This window comes from Hyla sarda, chromosome 1 (genome assembly GCF_029499605.1).
Source record: "Hyla sarda isolate aHylSar1 chromosome 1, aHylSar1.hap1, whole genome shotgun sequence".
Classification (NCBI taxonomy): Eukaryota; Metazoa; Chordata; class Amphibia; order Anura; family Hylidae; genus Hyla; species Hyla sarda.
Window position 1 is genome coordinate 259,708,114 of NC_079189.1, and position 13,929 is coordinate 259,722,042.

The 13,929-nt window shown below is 50.4% G+C and overlaps 7 pseudogenes; all 7 read left to right on the forward strand.

The window, feature by feature from the left end:
* The first annotated feature begins 1,837 nt into the window (after nt 1-1,837).
* LOC130352947 (5S ribosomal RNA) lies at nt 1,838-1,957 on the forward strand (annotated as a pseudogene).
* Nucleotides 1,958-3,611: 1,654 nt separating this feature from the next.
* LOC130352073 (5S ribosomal RNA) lies at nt 3,612-3,731 on the forward strand (annotated as a pseudogene).
* An 859-nt stretch (nt 3,732-4,590) lies between these two features.
* LOC130329196 (5S ribosomal RNA) lies at nt 4,591-4,710 on the forward strand (annotated as a pseudogene).
* Nucleotides 4,711-6,137: 1,427 nt separating this feature from the next.
* LOC130352292 (5S ribosomal RNA) lies at nt 6,138-6,257 on the forward strand (annotated as a pseudogene).
* A 1,092-nt stretch (nt 6,258-7,349) lies between these two features.
* LOC130353061 (5S ribosomal RNA) lies at nt 7,350-7,469 on the forward strand (annotated as a pseudogene).
* A 2,678-nt stretch (nt 7,470-10,147) lies between these two features.
* LOC130351073 (5S ribosomal RNA) lies at nt 10,148-10,267 on the forward strand (annotated as a pseudogene).
* Nucleotides 10,268-13,725: 3,458 nt separating this feature from the next.
* On the forward strand, nt 13,726-13,845 carry LOC130323200 (5S ribosomal RNA; annotated as a pseudogene).
* The last annotated feature ends 84 nt before the right edge of the window (nt 13,846-13,929 follow it).

The following is a 13,929-nucleotide window of genomic DNA, read 5'->3' on the forward strand; positions in this document are numbered from 1 at the left end:
TCCACAGTATACAGGGTGTGAAGCCGTCTACGGCTATTCTAAGCTGAATGCGCCTGTTCTTGTCAGATCGCAGACTGCTGCCCGGCAAGTACGGGCATGGGAGACTGGCTGGCAATCCAAGGTGCTATTGACATTTTGCTCTGTTGCCGCCTTCCTCTCCGATTAAAAAAAATATTTATTGATGCTTAAATCCACAGTATACAAGGCGTGAAGATGTCAACGGCCATCCTAAGCTGAACGCGCCTGCTCCTGTCAGATCGCAGACTGCTACGCAGCTTAGGGCCCAGTAAGTACCGGCATGGGAGACTGGCTGGGAATCCCGGGTGCAGTTGACATTTTGCTCTGTTGCCGCCTTCTGTTCCGATTCCGAAAAGGATTTATTGATGCTTAAATGCACAGTATAAAAAACACGAAGCTGTCAAAGGCCATCCTAAGCTGAACGCGCCTGCTCTTGTCAGATCGCAGACTGCTACCCAGCTTAGGGCCCGGTAAGTACTGGCATGGGAGACTGGCTGAGAATCCCGGTTGCCATTGCCATTGCCATTGACATCTTGCTCTATTGCTGCCTTCCGCTCCGATTCCGAAAAGAATTTATTGATGCTTAAATCCACAGTATACAAGGCGTGAAGATGTCAACGGCCATCCTAAGCTGAACGCGCCTGCTCCTGTCAGATCGCAGACTGCTACGCAGCTTAGGGCCCAGTAAGTACCGGCATGGGAGACTGGCTGGGAATCCCGGGTGCAGTTGACAATTTGCTCTGTTGCCGCCTACCGTTCCGATTCCGAAAAGGATTTATTGATGCTTAAATGCACAGTATAAAAAGCATGAAGCTGTCAATGGCCATCCTAAGCTGAATGCGCCTGCTCTTGTCAGATCGCAGACTGCTACCCAGCTTAGGGCCTGGTAAGTACCAGCCTGGGAGACTGGCTGGGAATCCTGGGTGCCGTTGACATTTTAATCTGTTGCCGCCTTCCGCTCCGATTCGGAAAAGGATTTATTGATGCTTAAATGCACAGTATAAAGGGCGTGAAGCCGTCAACGGCCATCCTAAGCTGAACGCGCCAGCTCTCGTCAGATCGCAGACTGCTACCCAGCTTAGGGCCCGGTAAGTACCGGCATGAGAGACTGGCTGGGAATCCCGGGTGCTGTTGACAATTTGCTCTGTTGCCGCCTTCCGTTCCGATTCCGAAAAGGATTTATTGATGCTTAAATGCACAGTATAAAAAGCATGAAGCTGTCAATGGCCATCCTAAGCTGAATGCGCCTGCTCTTGTCAGATCGCAGACTGCTACCCAGCTTAGGGCCTGGTAAGTACTGGCATGGGAGACTGGCTGGGAATCCCGGGTGCTGTTTACATTTTGCTCTATTGCTGCCTTCCGCTCCGATAAGAATTTATTGATGCTTAAATCCACAGTATACAAGGTGTGAAGCTGTCGACGGCCATCCTAAGCTTAACGCGCCTGCTCTCGTCAGATCGCAGACTGGTACAGATCTTAGGGCCCGGTAAGTACCGGCATGGTACACTGGCTGGGAATCCCGGCTGCCGTTGACATTTTGCTCTGTTGCCGCCTTCCGTTCCGATTCCGAAAAGGATTTATTGATGCTTAAATGCACAGTATAAAGGGCGAGAAGCTGTCAACAGCCATCCTAAGCTGAACGCGCCTGCTCTCGTCAGATCGCAGACTGCTACCCAGCTTAGGGCCTGGTAAGTGCCAGCATGGGAGACTGGCTGGGAATCCCAAGTGTCGTTGACATTTTGCTCTGTTGCCGCCTTCCGTTCCGATTCCGAAAAGGATTTATTGATGCTTAAATGCACAGTATAAAGGGCGAGAAGCAGTCAACGGCCATCCTAAGCTGAATGCGCCTGCTCTCGTCAGATCGCAGACTGCTACTCAGCTTAGGGCCCGGTAAGTACCAGCATGGGAGACTGGCTGGGAATCCCAGGTGTCGTTGACATTTTGCTCTGTTGCCGCCTTCCGCTCCGATTCCAAAAAGGATTTATTGATGCTTAAATCCACAGTATACAGGGTGTGACGATGTCTATGGCCATCCTAAGCTGAATGCGCCTGTTCTCGTCAGATCGCAGACTGCTACCCAGCTTCGGGCCTGGTAAGTACCAGCATGGGAGTCTGGGTGGGAATCCCGGGTGCAGTTGACATTTTGCTCTGTTTCTGCTCCGATTCCGAAAATTATTTATTGATGCTTAAATCCACAGTATACAAAGTGTGAAACTGTCAACGGCCATCCTAAGCTGAACGTGCTTGTTCTCCTCAGATCGCAGACTGCTGCCCGGCAGATACAGGCATGGGAGACTGGCTGGCAATCCAAGGTGCCATTGACATTTTGCTCAGTTGCCGCCTTCTTCTCCGAATAATAAAAATATTTATTGATGCTTAAATCCACAATATACAAGGCGTAAAGATGTCAACGGCCATCCTAAGCTGAACGTGCCTGCTCTCGTCAGATCGCAGACTGCTGCCCTGTAGTTACCGGCATGGGAGACTGGCTGGCAATCCAAGGTGCCATTGACATTTTGCTCTGTTGCCGCCTTCCGCTCCGATTCCGAAAAGGATTTATTGATGCTTAAATCCACCATATACAGTATACAGTGTGTGAAGATGTCTACGGCCATCTTAAGCTGAATGCGCCTGTTCTCGTCAGATCGCAGGCTGCTACCCAGCTTCGGGCCTGGTAAGTACCAGCATGGGAGACTGGCTGGGAATCCCGGGTGCAGTTGACATTTTGCTCTGTTTCTGCTCCGATTCCGAAAATTATTTATTGATGCTTAAATCCACAGTATACAAAGTGTGAAGCTGTCAACGGCCATCCTAAGCTGAACGCGCCTGCTCTCGTCAGATCGCAGACTGGTACAGATCTTAGGGCCCGGTAAGTACCGGCATGGGACACTGGCTGGGAATCCCGGCTGCCGTTGACATTTTGCTCTGTTGCCGCCTTCCGTTCCGTTCCGAAAAGGATTTATTGATGCTTAAATGCACAATATACAAAGTGTGAAGCTGTCAACGGCCATCCTAAGCTGAACGCGCCTGCTCTCGTCAGATCGCAGACTGCTGGCCGGCAAGTACGGGCATGGGAGACTGCCTGGCAATCCAAGGTGCTATTGACATTTTGCTCTGTTGCCGCCTTCCTCTCCGATTAAAAAAAATATTTATTGATGCTTAAATCCACAGTATACAAGGCGTGAAGATGTCAACGGCCATCCTAAGCTGAACGCGCCTGCTCTCGTCAGATCGCAGACTGCTACGCAGCTTAGGGCCCAGTAAGTACCGGCATGGGAGACTGGCTGGGAATCCCGGGTGCAGTTGACATTTTGCTCTGTTGCCGCCTTCCGTTCCGATTCCGAAAAGGATTTATTGATGCTTAAATGCACAGTATAAAAAGCATGAAGCTGTCAATGGCCATCCTAAGCTGAACGTGCCTGCTCTCGTCAGATCGCAGACTGGTACAGATCTTGGGGCCCGGTAAGTACCGGCATGGGACACTGGCTGGGAATCCTGGCTGCCGTTGACATTTTGCTCTGTTGCCGCCTTCCGTTCCGATTCCGAAAAGGATTTATTGATGCTTAAATGCACAGTATAAAGGGCAAGAAGCTGTCAACGGCCATCCTAAGCTGAACGCGCCTGCTCTCGTCAGATTGCAGACTGCTACCCAGCTTAGGGCCCGGTAAGTACCAGCATGGGAGACTGACTGGGAATCCCAGGTGTCGTTGACATTTTGCTCTGTTGCCGCCTTCTGCTCCGATTCCGAAAAGGATTTATTGATGCTTAAATCCACAGTATACAGGGTGTGAAGATGTCTACGGCCATCCTAAGCTGAATGCGCCTGTTCTCGTCAGATCGCAGACTGCTACCCAGCTTCGGGCCTGGTAAGTACCAGCATGGGAGACTGGCTGGGAATCCCGGGTGCAGTTGACATTTTGCTCTGTTTCTGCTCCGATTCCGAAAATTATTTATTGATGCTTAAATCCACAGTATACAAAGTGTGAAACTGTCAACGGCCATCCTAAGCTGAACGTGCTTGCTCTCCTCAGATCGCAGACTGCTGCCCGGCAGATACAGGCATGGGAGACTGGCTGGCAATCCAAGGTGCCATTGACATTTTGCTCTGTTGCCGCCTTCTTCTCCGAATAATAAAAATATTTATTGCTGCTTAAATCCACAATATACAAGGCGTAAAGATGTCAACGGCCATCCTAAGCTGAACGTGCCTGCTCTCGTCAGATCGCAGACTGCTGCCCTGTAGTTACCGGCATGGGAGACTGGCTGGCAATCCAAGGTGCCATTGACATTTTGCTCTGTTGCCGCCTTCCTCTCCGATTAATAAAAATATTTATTGATGCTTAAATCCACAATATACAAGGCGTGAAGATGTCAACGGCCATCCTAAGCTGAACGTGCCTGCTCTCGTCAGATCGCAGACTGCTACCCAGCTTAGGGCCCAGTAAGTACCGGCATGGGAGACTGGCTGGGAATCCCGGATGCAGTTGACATTTTGCTCTGTTGCCGCTTTCCGTTCCGATTCCGAAAAGGATTTATTGATGCTTAAATGCACAGTATAAAGTGCGAGAAGCTGTCAACGGCCATCCTAAGCTGAACGCGCCTGCTCTCGTCAGATCGCAGACTGCTACCCAGCTTAGGGCCCGGTAAGTACCAGCATTGGAGACTGACTGGGAATCCCAGGTGTCGTTGACATTTTGCTCTGTTGCCGCCTTCTGCTCCGATTCCGAAAAGGATTTATTGATGCTTAAATCCACAGTATACAGGGTGTGAAGATGTCTACGGCCATCCTAAGCTGAATGTGCCTGTTCTCGTCAGATCGCAAACTGCTACCCAGCTTCGGGCCTGGTAAGTACCAGCATGGGAGACTGGCTGGGAATCCCGGGTGCAGTTGACATTTTGCTCTGTTTCTGCTCCGATTCCGAAAATTATTTATTGATGCTTAAATCCACAGTATACAAAGTGTGAAGCTGTCAACGGCCATCCTAAGCTGAACGCGCCTGCTCTCGTCAGATCGCAGACTGCTACCCAGCTTAGGGCCTGGTAAGTACCAGCATGGGAGACTGGCTGGAATCCCGGGTGCAGTTGACATTTTAATCTGTTGCCGCCTTCATACAGGGTGTGAAGCTGTCAACGGCCATCCTAAGCTGAACGGGTCTGCTCTCCTCAGATCGCAGACTGCTGCCCGGGAGATACCGGCATGGGAGACTGGCTGGCAATCCAAGGTGCTATTGACATTTTGCTATGTTGCCGCCTTCCTCTCCGATTAATAAAAATATTTATTGATGCTTAAATCCACAATATACAAGGCGTGAAGATGTCAACGGCCATCCTAAGCTGAACGCGCCTACTCTCGTCAGATCGCAGACTGCTACCCAGCTTAGGGCCCGGTAAGTACTGGCATGGGAGACTGGCTGGGAAACCCGGTTGCCGTTGACATTTTGCTCTATTGCTGCCTTCCGCTCCGATTCCGAAAATAATTTATTGATGCTTAAATCCACAGTATACAAGGTGTGAAGCTGTCGACGGCCATCCTAAGCTTAACGCGCCTGCTCTCGTCAGATCGCAGACTTTTACCCAGCTTAGGGCCTGGTAAGTACCAGCATGGGAGACTGGCTGGGAATCTCAGGTGTTGTTGACATTTTGCTCTGTAGCTCTGTAGACATTTTGCTCCGATTCCGAAAAGGATTTATTGATGCTTAAATCCACAATATACAGGGTGTGAAGCCGTCTACGGCTATCCTAAGCTGAATGCGCCTGTTCTTGTCAGATCGCACACTGCTGCCCGGCAAGTACGGGCATGGGAGACTGGCTGGCAATCCAAGGTGCTATTGTCATTTTGCTCTGTTGCCGCCTTCCTCTCCGATTAAAAAAAAATATTTATTGATGCTTAAATCCACAGTATACAAGGTGTGAAGCTGTCGACGGCCATCCTAAGCTTAACGCGCCTGCTCTCGTCAGATCGCAGACTGGTACAGATCTTAGGGCCCGGTAAGTACCGGCATTGGACACTGGCTGGGAATCCCGGCTGCCGTTGACATTTTGCTCTGTTGCCGCCTTCCGTTCCGATTCGGAAAAGGATTTATTGATGCTTAAATGCACAGTATAAAGGGCGTGAAGCTGTCAACGGCCATTCTAAGCTGAACGCGCCTGCTCTCGTCAGATCGCAGACTGCTACCCAGCTTAGGGCCTGGTAAATACCAGCATGGGAGACTGTCTGGGAATCTCAGGTGTTGTTGACATTTTGCTCTGTAGCTCTGTAGACATTTTGCTCCGATTTCGAAAAGGATTTATTGATGCTTAAATCCACAGTATACAGGGTGTGAAGCCGTCTACGGCTATTCTAAGCTGAATGCGCCTGTTCTTGTCAGATCGCAGACTGCTGCCCGGCAAGTACGGGCATGGGAGACTGGCTGGCAATCCAAGGTGCTATTGACATTTTGCTCTGTTGCCGCCTTCCTCTCCGATTAAAAAAAATATTTATTGATGCTTAAATCCACAGTATACAAGGCGTGAAGATGTCAACGGCCATCCTAAGCTGAACGCGCCTGCTCCTGTCAGATCGCAGACTGCTACGCAGCTTAGGGCCCAGTAAGTACCGGCATGGGAGACTGGCTGGGAATCCCGGGTGCAGTTGACATTTTGCTCTGTTGCCGCCTTCTGTTCCGATTCCGAAAAGGATTTATTGATGCTTAAATGCACAGTATAAAAAACACGAAGCTGTCAAAGGCCATCCTAAGCTGAACGTGCCTGCTCTTGTCAGATCGCAGACTGCTACCCAGCTTAGGGCCCGGTAAGTACTGGCATGGGAGACTGGCTGAGAATCCCGGTTGCCATTGCCATTGACATCTTGCTCTATTGCTGCCTTCCGCTCCGATTCCGAAAAGAATTTATTGATGCTTAAATCCACAGTATACAAGGTGTGAAGCTGTCGACGGCCATCCTAAGCTTAACGCGCCTGCTCTCGTCAGATCGCAGACTGGTACAGATCTTAGGGCCCGGTAAGTACCGGCATGGGACACTGGCTGGGAATCTAGGCTGCCGTTGACATTTTGCTCTGTTGCCGCCTTCCGTTCCGATTCCGAAAATAATTTATTGATGCTTAAATCCACAGTATACAAGGTGTGAAGCTGTCGACGGCCATCCTAAGTTTAACGCGCCTGCTCTCGTCAGATCGCAAACTGGTACAGATCTTAGGGACCGGTAAGTACCGGCATGGGACACTGGCTGGGAATCCCGGCTGCCGTTGACATTTTGCTCTGTTGCCGCGTTCCGTTCCGATTCCGAAAAGGATTTATTGATGCTTAAATGCACAGTATACAAAGTGTGAAGCTGTCAACGGCCATCCTAAGCTGAACGCGCCTGCTCTCGTCAGATCGCAGACTGATACCCAGCTTAGGGCCTGGTAAGTACCAGCATGGGAGACTGGCTGGGAATCCCGGGTGCCGTTGACTTTTTAATCTGTTGCCGCCTTCCGCTCCGATTCGGAAAAGGATTTATTGATGCTTAAATGCACAGTATAAAGGGCGTGAAGCCGCCAACGGCCATCCTAAGCTGAACGCGCCAGCTCTCGTCAGATCGCAGACTGCTACCCAGCTTAGGGCCCGGTAAGTACCAGCATGGGAGACTGGCTGGGAATCCCAGGTGTTGTAGACATTTTGCTCTGTAGCCGCCTTCCGCTCCGATTCCGAAAAGGATTTATTGATGCTTAAATCCACAGTATACAGGGTGTGAAGCATTCTACGGCTATCCTAAGCTGAATGCGCCTGTTCTTGTCAGATCGCAGACTGCTGCCCGGCAAGTACGGGCATGGGAGACTGGCTGGCAATCCAAGGTGCTATTGAAATTTTGCTCTGTTGCCGCCTTCCTCTCCGATTTAAAAAAATATTTATTGATGCTTAAATCCACAGTATACAAGGCGTGAAGATGTCAACGGCCATCCTAAGCTGAACGCACCTGTTCTCGTCAGATCGCAGACTGCTACGCAGCTTAGGGCCCAGTAAGTACCGGCATGGGAGACTGGCTGGGAATCCCGGGTGCAGTTGACAATTTGCTCTGTTGCCGCCTACCATTCCGATTCCGAAAAGGATTTATTGATGCTTAAATGCACAGTATAAAAAGCATGAAGCTGTCTATGGCCATCCTAAGCTGAATGCTCCTGCTCTTGTCAGATCGCAGACTGCTACCCAGCTTAGGGCCTGGTAAGTACCAGCCTGGGAGACTGGCTGGGAATCCTGGGTGCCGTTGACATTTTAATCTGTTGCCGCCTTCCGCTCCGATTCGGAAAAGGATTTATTGATGCTTAAATGCACAGTATAAAGGGCGTGAAGCCGTCAACGGCCATCCTAAGCTGAACGCGCCAGCTCTCGTCAGATCGCAGACTGCTACCCAGCTTAGGGCCCGGTAAGTACCGGCATGAGAGACTGGCTGGGAATCCCGGGTGCTGTTGACAATTTGCTCTGTTGCCGCCTTCCGTTCTGATTCCGAAAAGGATTTATTGATGCTTAAATGCACAGTATAAAAAGCATGAAGCTGTCAATGGCCATCCTAAGCTGAATGCGCCTGCTCTTGTCAGATCGCAGACTGCTACCCAGCTTAGGGCCTGGTAAGTACTGGCATGGGAGACTGGCTGGGAATCCCGGGTGCTGTTTACATTTTTGCTCTATTGCTGCCTTCCGCTCCGATAAGAATTTATTGATGCTTAAATCCACAGTATACAAGGTGTGAAGCTGTCGACGGCCATCCTAAGCTTAACGCGCCTGCTCTCGTCAGATCGCAGACTGGTACAGATCTTAGGGCCCGGTAAGTACCGGCATGGTACACTGGCTGGGAATCCCGGCTGCCGTTGACATTTTGCTCTGTTGCCGCCTTCCGTTCCGATTCCGAAAAGGATTTATTGATGCTTAAATGCACAGTATAAAGGGCGAGAAGCTGTCAACAGCCATCCTAAGCTGAACGCGCCTGCTCTCGTCAGATCGCAGACTGCTACCCAGCTTAGGGCCTGGTAAGTGCCAGCATGGGAGACTGGCTGGGAATCCCAAGTGTCGTTGACATTTTGCTCTGTTGCCGCCTTCCTCTCCGATTTAAAAAAATATTTATTGATGCTTAAATCCACAGTATACAAGGCATGAAGATGTCAACGGCCATCCTAAGCTGAACGCGCCTGTTCTCGTCAGATCGCAGACTGCTACGCAGCTTAGGGCCCAGTAAGTACCGGCATGAGAGACTGGCTGGGAATCCCGGGTGCAGTTGACAATTTGCTCTGTTGCCGCCTTCCGTTCCGATTCCGAAAAGGATTTATTGATGCTTAAATGCACAGTATAAAAAGCATGAAGCTGTCAATGGCCATCCTAAGCTGAATGCGCCTGCTCTTGTCAAATCGCAGACTGCTACCCAGCTTAGGGCCTGGTAAGTACTGGCATGGGAGATTGGCTGGGAATCCCGGGTGCTGTTAACATTTTGCTCTATTGCTGCCTTCCGCTCCGATAAGAATTTATTGATGCTTAAATCCACAGTATACAAGGTGTGAAGCTGTCGACGGCCATCCTAAGCTTAACGCGCCTGCTCTCGTCAGATCGCAGACTGGTACAGATCTTAGGGCCCGGTAAGTACCGGCATGGTACACTGGCTGGGAATCCCGGCTGCCGTTGACATTTTGCTCTGTTGCCGCCTTCCGTTCCGATTCCGAAAAGGATTTATTGATGCTTAAATGCACAGTATAAAGGGCGAGAAGCTGTCAACAGCCATCCTAAGCTGAACGCGCCTGCTCTCGTCAGATCGCAGACTGCTACCCAGCTTAGGGCCTGGTAAGTACCAGCATGGGAGACTGGCTGGGAATCCCAAGTGTCGTTGACATTTTGCTCTGTTGCCGCCTTCCGCTCCGATTCCGAAAAGGATTTATTGATGCTTAAATCCACAGTATACAGGGTGTGAAGATGTCTACGGCCATCCTGAGCTGAATGCGCCTGTTCTTGTCAGATCGCAGACTGCTACCCAGCTTCGGGCCCAGTAGGTACCAGCATGGGAAACTGGCTGGGAATCCCAAGTGCAGTTCACATTTTGCTCTGTTTCTGCTCCGATTCCGAAAATTATTTATTGATGCTAAAATCCACAGTATACAAAGTGTGAAGCTGTCAACGGCCATCCTAAGCTGAACGCGCCTGCTCTCGTCAGATCGCAGACTGCTACCCAGCTTAGGGCCTGGTAAGTACCAGCATGGGAGACTGGCTGGGAATCCCGGGTGCAGTTGACATTTTAATTTGTTGCCGCCTTCCGCTCCGATTCGGAAAAGGATTTATTGATGCTTAAATCCACAATATACAGGGTGTGAAGCTGTCAACGGCCATCCTAAGCCTGAACGTGCCTGCTCTCCTCAGATTGCAGACTGCTGCCCGGCAGATACCGGCATGGGAGACTGGCTGGCAATCCAAGGTGCCATTGACATTTTGCTCTGTTGCCGCCTTCTTCTCCGATTAATAAAAATATTTATTGATGCTTAAATCCACAATATACAAGGCGTAAAGATGTCAACAGCCATCCTAAGCTGAACGCGCCTGCTCTCGTCAGATCGCAGACTGCTACCCAGCTTAGGGCCCAGTAAGTACCGACATGGGAGACTGGCTGGGAATCCCGGGTGCAGTTGATATTTTGCTCTGTTTCTGCTCCGATTCCGAAAATTATTTATTGATGCTTAAATCCACAGTATACAAAGTGTGAAGCTGTCAACGGCCATCCTAAGCTTAACACGCCTGCTCTCGTCAGATCGCAGACTGCTACCCAGCTTAGGGCCTGGTAAGTACTAGCATGGGAGACAGGCTGGGAATCCCGGGTGCAGTTGACATTTTAATCTGTTGCCGCCTTCCGCTCCGATTCGGAAAAGGATTTATTGATGCTTAAATCCACAATATACAGCGTGTGAAGCTGTCAATGGCCATCCTAAGCCTGAACGTGCCTGCTCTCCTCAGATCGCAGACTGCTGCCCGGCAGATACAGGCATGGGAGACTGGCTGGCAATCCAAGGTGCCATTGACATTTTGCTCTGTTGCCGCCTTCCTCTCCGATTAATAAAAATATTTATTGATGCTTAAATCCACAATATACAAGGCGTGAAGATGTCAATGGCCATCCTAAGCTGAACGCGCCTGCTCTCGTCAGATCGCAGACTGCTACCCAGATTAGGGCCCAGTAAGTACCGGCATGGGAGACTGGCTGGGAATCCCGGGTGCAGTTGACATTTTGCTCTGTTGCCGCCTTCCGTTCCGATTCCGAAAAGAATTTATTGATGCTTAAATGCACAGTATAAAAAGCATGAAGCTGTCAATGGCCATCCTAAGCTGAACGCGCCTGCTCTCGTTAGATCACAGACTGCTACCCAGCTTAGGGCCCGGTAAGTACTGACATGGGAGGCTGGCTGGGGATCCCGGTTGCCGTTGACATTTTGCTCTATTGCTCCGATTCCGAAAAGAATTTATTGATGCTTAAATCCACAGTATACAAGGTGTGAAGCTGTCGACGGCCATCCTAAGCTTAAAGCGCCTGCTCTCGTCAGATCGCAGACTGGTACAGATCTTAGGGCCCGGTAAGTACCGACATGGGACACTGGCTATGAATGCCCGGCTGCCGTTGACATTTTGCTCTGTTGCCGCCTTCCGTTCCGATTCCGAAAAGGATTTATTGATGCTTAAATGCACAGTATAAAGGGCAAGAAGCTGTCAACGGCCATCCTAAGCTGAACGTGCCTGCTCTCGTCAGATCGCAGACTGCTACCCAGCTTAGGGCCCGGTAAGTAAAAGCATGGGAGACTGGCTGGGAATCCCAGGTGTCGTTGACATTTTGCTCTGTTGCCGCCTTCCGTTCCGATTCCGAAAAGGATTTATTGATGCTTAAATCCACAGTATACAGGGTGTGAAGATGTCTACAGCCATCCTAAGCTGAATGCGCCTGTTCTCGTCAGATCGCAGACTGCTACCCAGCTTCGGGCCTGGTAAGTACCAGCATGGGAGACTGGCTGGGAATCCCGAGTACAGTTGACATTTTGCTCTGTTTCTGCTCCGATTCCGAAAATTATTTATTGATGCTTAAATCCACAGTATACAAAGTGTGAAGTTGTCAACGGCCATCCTAAGCTGAACGCGCCTGCTCTCGTCAGATCGCAGACTGCTAGGGCCTGGTAAGTACCAGCATGGGAGACTGGCCGTGAATCCCGGGTGCAGTTGACATTTTAATCTGTTGCCGCCTTCCGCTCCGATTCGGAAAAGGATTTATTGATGCTTAAATCCACAATATACAGGGTGTGAAGCTGTCAACGGCCATCCTAAGCCTGAACGTGCCTGCTCTCCTCAGATCGCAGACTGCTGCCCGGCAGATACCGGCATGGGAGACTGGCTGGCAATCCAAGGTGGCATTGACATTTTGCTCTGTTGCCGCCTTCTTCTCCGATTAATAAAAATATTTATTGATGCTTAAATCCACAATATACAAGGCGTAAAGATGTCAACAGCCATCCTAAGCTGAACGCGCCTGCTCTTGTCAGATCGCAGACTGCTACCCAGCTTAGGGCCCAGTAAGTACCGGCATGGGAGACTGGCTGGGGATCCCGGGTGCAGTTGACATTTTGCTCTGTTGCCGCCTTCCGCTCCTATTCGGAAAAGGATTTATTGATGCTTAAATGCACAGTATAAAGGGCGTGAAGCTGTCAACGGCCATCCTAAGCTGAACGCGCCTGCTCTCGTCAGATTGCAGACTGGTACAGATCTTAGGGCCCGGTAAGTACCGACATGGGACACTGGCTGGGAATCCCGGCTGCCGTTGACATTTTGCTCTGTTGCCGCCTTCCGTTCCGATTCCGAAAAGGATTTATTGATGCTTAAATGCACAGTATAAAGGCTGTGAAGCTGTATAAAAAGCAAGAAGCTGTCAATGGCCATCCTAAGATGAACGCGCCTGCTCTCGTCAGATCGCAGACTGCTACCCAGCTTAGGGCCTGGTAAGTACCAGCATGGGAGACTGGCTGGGAATCCCGGGTGCAGTCGACATTTTAATCTGTTGCCGCCTTCCGCTCCGATTCGGAAAAGGATTTATTGATGCTTAAATCCACAGTATACAAGGTGTGAAGCTGTCGACGGCCATCCTAAGCTTAACGCGCCTGCTCTCGTCAGATCGCAGACTGGTACAGATCTTAGGGCCCGGTAAGTACCGGCATGGGAGACTGGCTGGGAATCCCGGCTGCCGTTGACATTTTGCTATTTTGCCGCCTTCCGTTCCGATTCCGAAAAGGATTTATTGATGCTTAGATGCACAGTATAAAGGGCGAAAAGCTGTCAACGGCCATCCTAAGCTGAACGCGCCTGCTCTCCTCAGATCGCAGACTGCTGCCCGGCAGATACCGGCATGGGAGACTGGCTGGCAATCCAAGGTGCCATTGACATTTTGCTCTGTTGCCGCCTTCTTCTCCGATTAATAAAAATATTTATTGATGCTTAAATCCACAATATACAAGGCGTAAAGATGTCAACAGCCATCCTAAGCTGAACGCGCCTGCTCTTGTCAGATTGCAGACTGCTACCCAGCTTAGGGCCCAGTAAGTACCGGCATGGGAGACTGGCTGGGGATCCCGGGTGCAGTTGACATTTTGCTCTGTTGCCGCCTTCCGCTCCGATTCGGAAAAGGTTTTATTGATGCTTAAATGCACAGTATAAAGGGCGTGAAGCTGTCAACAGCCATCCTAAGCTGAACGCGCCTGCTCTCGTCAGATCGCAGACTGCTACCCAGCTTAGGGCCCGGTAAGTACCAGCATGGGAGACTGGCTGGGAATCCCAGGTGTTGTTGACATTTTGCTCTGTAGCCGCCTTCCGCTCCGATTACGAAAAGGATTTATTGATGCTTAAATGCACAGTATAAAGGGCGAAAAGCTGT